The following is a 6000-nucleotide window of genomic DNA, read 5'->3' as shown; positions in this document are numbered from 1 at the left end:
ACCAAGAAAATAACCTTTTTCTTTTCATTTAATTAGCTTTGAAAGACCAATCCTTGAGAAAGTCTTTCATTCATACTTAGAACTGTTTAGAAAGGTGTTTGGAGGATCTGGAGAAGAAAGCAACTACTTGCCCAAAATATGGCACTCCTAGATTAGAGAAGGACTTGTCCTTCCATCTATAAAGTCGTCTTCTGGTGAAATCTGTATGAAGAGCATACATACCTGATAAGAGCAGGTGTGTATGCCTACTTTTATTTTTATTTTTTTGTACAAGTCACTGTAATTTGGTGACTTTTTTCATCATTCCAAAGGACTGTTAATTTCCTCTAATTGGAAATCCTCTGCTTCGTCACTTTTGCTTAGGTCTCTCTTCTCACCATGTCTCACCTTCCACACTGTGGAAGGCTGGTTCTGTGGAACCCCATGTCCTTTGGCTGTAATCCCAAATCCTCTTTCTAAAGCTCTCCCTTTGATCTCAACATATATTTCTGAAAAACTGTTCATATAACTGCTTTTTAAAAGAAGTCAGCTGTTGCCTGCCCAAGTAGCTCAGTTGGTTAGAGTGTCATCCCATACACCAAGGTTGCAGGTTCAGTCCTGGGTCAAGGTACGTACAAGAGTCAACCAATGAATGAATTAATAAGTGGAACTACAAATCTCTCTCACTCAGTTAATAAATAAAATTTTTTTTAAATAAAAACATTTTTAAAAAGTCAGCTGTCAAACTTGTTAACAAGATTACCATCAGATTTCCTTTGGCTCCTCAGTTTAAAAGTAGTTATGGTATCACTTTGTATATTTATCTATATGTTTAACATCTTTATAATTCAAAATGAAAACTAAAAATAACTTTAAAAAGATACATAGAATAATTTCCTTCACATTGCCCACTGCTTTACTTATTTATGCATATGTTAAATTTATACATAGTACCTATTTTATGTGAGGTTTATTTGTTTATCAATATGAAGTATTTACCTAGACTTCTATTGGTTTTTTTTCACAATGATTTTTACCTGTCACATTGTAAATACCAAATTGACTACCCCAAAACTGTTGCTTTCTTTTGTTGCAGCACTGACAAGAGCTTAAGTGTTGCTCTCCATTCTGAACAATTCATTGACCTGCCCTATGTCTTTCTGAATCACTTCAGTAAGGTACCCAAAATGAGGTAACATATTTTATGATTCCACAATGTTCCCAGTTATTAAATGTCTCCATACCTTACTTCTACCTTTACTGCCCATGTACAAAAACAAATAACTACAACTTTCAAAATTACTAAAAAAGCATAATGTTTTTTGTTATTTGGATTTTGAGATATAAATTGTAAAGTCCAGCTATTATGATTAAGAGGAAAAGTATCATACTTCGCAGTACTTCAAAAATATCCTCGCCTTACACATTCCAATTATTACTGATGTATTCCTAAGTTAATTAAGTGCTGAATTGCTACATATTTCAAATACATATCTAGCTATTAGATTTTAGTGTATTAGTGGTCATCAATGTCTTTTAGAATTTTAGAAATAATCATATAGAATATAAATTTACTTTTGAAAGTATTCTTAAGGTATCTAAAGCACTAGTTTTGAATTTTGTGTCACATTGTAATAGCCTCATTATTTTGCTTAGAAATTCATTGCTTAGTTTTTGCATCTATATGAAAGATCTCGTAAGCTTCATTTATAATAAGAGACTTATCCAGTATGTTAATTTTTTAATGCTACTTAAAAAAAGAGTCTGACTTCTTTTGATAAACCCCAGATTTTAATAACATTTCCTCTGAATTAATTCCGTAAATGCAGTACTGAAGTTCAGCATAGCAATCTGGGGTGTTTAATTAGTTTGCAGCTGCACTGTTAGGATAACATTTCTTGTTGAGGAGGTGGCTTGGTATTCATTATTTGGGCTCTGGTTCAGAGTTCAGTGGTTATTTTAAGCTTTCTTAAAGAACTGACTGTCTTTGTTTTCAGGGAAAGACCATATGTTCTCTTGCTTAATCATTACTCCCAAACCCTTACTAGTGTTCTTGACATGACTGTATAGTCATTGATTTGGCCTTAACATAACATACAGTGGAAATCTTCTAGACATAGAAGGATTCTGAGTGATCAAAAGATAATTTGAGTTTTTAGTTTAACTAACATACAAGTTACATAGATAGAACCTAAATCTCAACTGCTTTACCATTTCAAAATTCTTTAAATGTATAAAAACTTTTAAATAATGAATATGGATTATAAAATTTTAAAATTCCTTTTGAAGCAATATAAATATTAAATATATTTTCTACATTTTCCAGTAAATTGTACCATTTTATATAACCTACAGAGTATGAAGACAATACAAGGTATAGTAGATTAAGTGGGGAAATGAAGAATATAAACAAATAGTCATTGAGTGAATATTATGAAAAATACATTGTCTAATGTCATCCTCACAGCAAGTGTAGAAGTTTGTCCCCATTTTACATGGGGGGAGGTGGGGCTAAAGAATCAGAGCAGTTGGGGAACTTGCCCAAGACCACACAGCCAGTAAAATTCAGAACTGGGATTTGAATCCAGTCCTACTTTACTTCAAAGCCCTGGCTCTTTCTAAATGTCACATTGCATTCTCCTCAAAGCCAAGTTTAAGATTCATCTTTCAATAATAATTTTCCCAATGAATTTAATTTCCTTGGCGTGGATTTATATAATGTGTACTATACCATCACATATTTATATATTTAAATATTTTGTTATCTTATGACTTTTCAGGGCTATTACATGTATATATTCCCCAAGTCCAGACACTACATTCTCTACTATCTTTTATGCCCCCACAGCAAGAATGACTCAGGACAAATTATACAACTTCGATACTATTCATGTCAGGGCACAAATGCAGAGGTCTTTTGACTGTTCACTTTTTGTGCTATACATATATGTATTGCTTGAATTAGAAAAAATGTATATAAATACATACATGTAGATGATTATCTATACCTAGTATTGGAAAATGTACTTACAAATGTCCAAAGTATGTAAGATATTGGGAAAAAGTATAAAGAAAGTATCATGTCACAATTATATGACACCATATCTGGCTTTACTGTTTGAATTCTTGCAGATAAAAAAAATGAAATGGGGTAGGCAGTTTAATTATTTTTCTGTTTATAATAGTAATGAATAAGGTTTCAAAAATCTGAGAAAAGATGGCTAAGAAACAGAAATAAGAAAAATATAAAGCTAAATATTTAACAGTTCATTTTCAAAGACATGAAGAGAAATTATAAAGGACAGTGACAATGTATACCACAGAAAAAGATGGCAAAGTGTATGCAAGACAAGCATTAATGTGATGATAGAAAAGATATGTCGTATTTAAAAAAATGGGAGAAGAACATTATAACCTTTAGTTAGAACTATCTTCTAAAATATTACTACAAGTACAGGTTATATATGCATGCTATTACATCAGTAGGCTAATGGCAGCTCAAACAGGATTTAACATGGCCAAATCAATATGACTGTATTTTCATTCTTTCTGGCAGATTATTTAGTATATAAGTATTTTTGTAGTACTATAAACAGGCATTATTACCTGGGAAAAACAATTTTGCTGTGAAAAATGCTTTGTTTCACGGTAGAGTGAATTCATATAGCTTACACTGAAACAAGGCATTTGAAAAATGTAAAAAAATAGGTGAATAAAATAAGCGATATGATAATGGAAAAACACATGTAACTCTCAATGTTTGGGTTGTGTGTGGCAGCAAAGCATTAAAAGGGGGTTAGAAATTAGAGCTGGGAAACACAAAAATGCAGAGAAGTTGAGAATCTTGACAAGGCATGGGAATCAGGATAATTTTTCAGAAGCACGGAGAATTAAAATTCAAGATGAGGTGGTAAGGTGAGAAACTAAGCAACAAGCAAGCAGAAGTGAATATAAGTAGATCTGAGAAGTCAAAAACTGGGCAGGCAAACAGATTAAGAAGACATAGTTACTAGGGCTCATGGCAAAGAATGAGAACCTGGATGACACAGGTTCCATAAGAGAAATGCAAATCAAAGATTGAGAACTTGGTTTGTGGTCTGGAACCAGAAAACTCACAAGAGCCAGGAGAATAGAAGAAAACAATTTGAATCTATGACAAGCTATCTCCAAAAGTGTCTCCATGATCACAATAAAGAAATTTAATAAAGAAATAAGTATTTCTAGGTTTAGAATAGAAATATAGACGATACATCTGACCAGACACAGTGTATAGCCAGGTTTTCATGTTGATGATAATTTAGCAGTTTTACCTACAAAATTTCAAAGTTGGTGCTCCCTCTGTCTCTACCACAAAATAGTTCCTTACCTGTCTCCTCAGCCCTATCTCTAGAAACTGCCAGCTATATTCCATGTAACTATGATTTGCAATTGCTTTGTATTTCTTCCAGTGCACTTACTTGACTGTCCTTATTCTCATGACAATTTCTTCAACTCAATTCAGTGAGGTCTTTTTCCTAAACAAGTAATTTCAACAACGATCCAATGATTCTCCCATACTTGTTCTTTATTCATATCTGAAGGAGATTTTTTAACTTTCTGGGACCTTTCAACTCGGAAAACTCATTACAAACTTGGATCTCCAAGTCAACGGTTTCCCCTCCCACTCATGTCTCTGTGCACTTTTACTCCCCTCCTGCCTCCCTTCCAGAAGCTTTGATTCTTTTAGTGTTGAGGACAGGGAGGATGGGAGAGGAGAAAAGGGCAGTCTCTTTTTTCAGCTAGGCTCCACCACAAGCCCGTTTGGCAGATGATGCCTTCTATGGGCAGGCATTGAAATATTGACTCTCTTGCAGGTACATGTGAGAATTTCTGGAAGAGCTAAGCAAGGCCATTGGTAGGAACTGGTACCAGAACATCACTGGCTAGAAGGCAGGATTCTGGCTGTACTAGGGGTTCAGTTTCCAGATCCCTGCCTCACTCAGGTTCTCCACCCCTCCTATTACTAAAACTTCATGGTTATTACTCATTTCCAGGTGCAGTAATCACCTAGGTTGATATGTATTTGTGCGCAATGACTGTTTTGAGTCCTCTATTTCCAACACACAGACACACACACACACACATGTGCACACACACGCATATGGGGAATGGTATTGCACAATGCAGGAAGTCTGGTCCAGTAGATCTGAGAAATAACCCTGTTATATGAATTCTGAAAAATGCTCACCAGATAAGTGTATTATGGACTGAATTGTGTCCCCCAACCAAAACGTGTATGTTGAAGCCCCAAACCCCAAATGGGATGGTATTTGGAGATGGGGCATTTAGGGAGTAATTAATGAGATCACAAGAGTGGGGCCCTAATCTCACAGGATTTATAAGAAGAGGCAGAGATACCACAGAGATCTTTTCTCCATGCGTACACAAAGAGGAAAGAACACAGCAAGAGCATGGCTGTCTACAAGCCAGGAAGAGAAATCTCACCAGGAACAAAACCTTATACACCTTGATCTTGGACTTGTAGCCTTCAGAACTGTGAGAAATTTTTGTTTCATCCACCCAGCTTGTGGTATTTTATAGCATCCCAAGCAGTCTGATGATCTGTGCTTATGTCCATCCCTACAGAGGAGCTCTGTACCAGACTTTCTTAAACTCTTGACAACTGTAACCACAATGGGAAACCCCAATTCTGAGTCACTGGAGAGTATCATGTAAAGCTATATTGTTATAAAACCATACTCCAAATTTACCTAGGCCTTGGATAGCATCTTCTTTATCATTTGCTCGTCCTTCAGTTTCTTTACTCTACCCATTCCAGTCCTAGTCTTCCTCAATCCTGACTGACGACTCTAAGGAACTATTATATATAAAATATTAAGATGCTATTTATCCTGTGTCCTCTTTCCTCTAAACTTCAATTTTTACTCTTCATTCACACTCTTTTTTTTGTCCTTTTCTTCTACATCAGAGAAAAAGATGTTCCTTTTCAAGGTAACCCCTTTATCTATTTTAGATCCTCCT

This window comes from Sturnira hondurensis, unplaced genomic scaffold (genome assembly GCF_014824575.4).
Source record: "Sturnira hondurensis isolate 20B ecotype Veracruz unplaced genomic scaffold, ASM1482457v3 Scaffold0015509, whole genome shotgun sequence".
Taxonomy (NCBI): domain Eukaryota; kingdom Metazoa; phylum Chordata; class Mammalia; order Chiroptera; family Phyllostomidae; genus Sturnira; species Sturnira hondurensis.
This window is presented reverse-complemented; position numbering follows the sequence as displayed.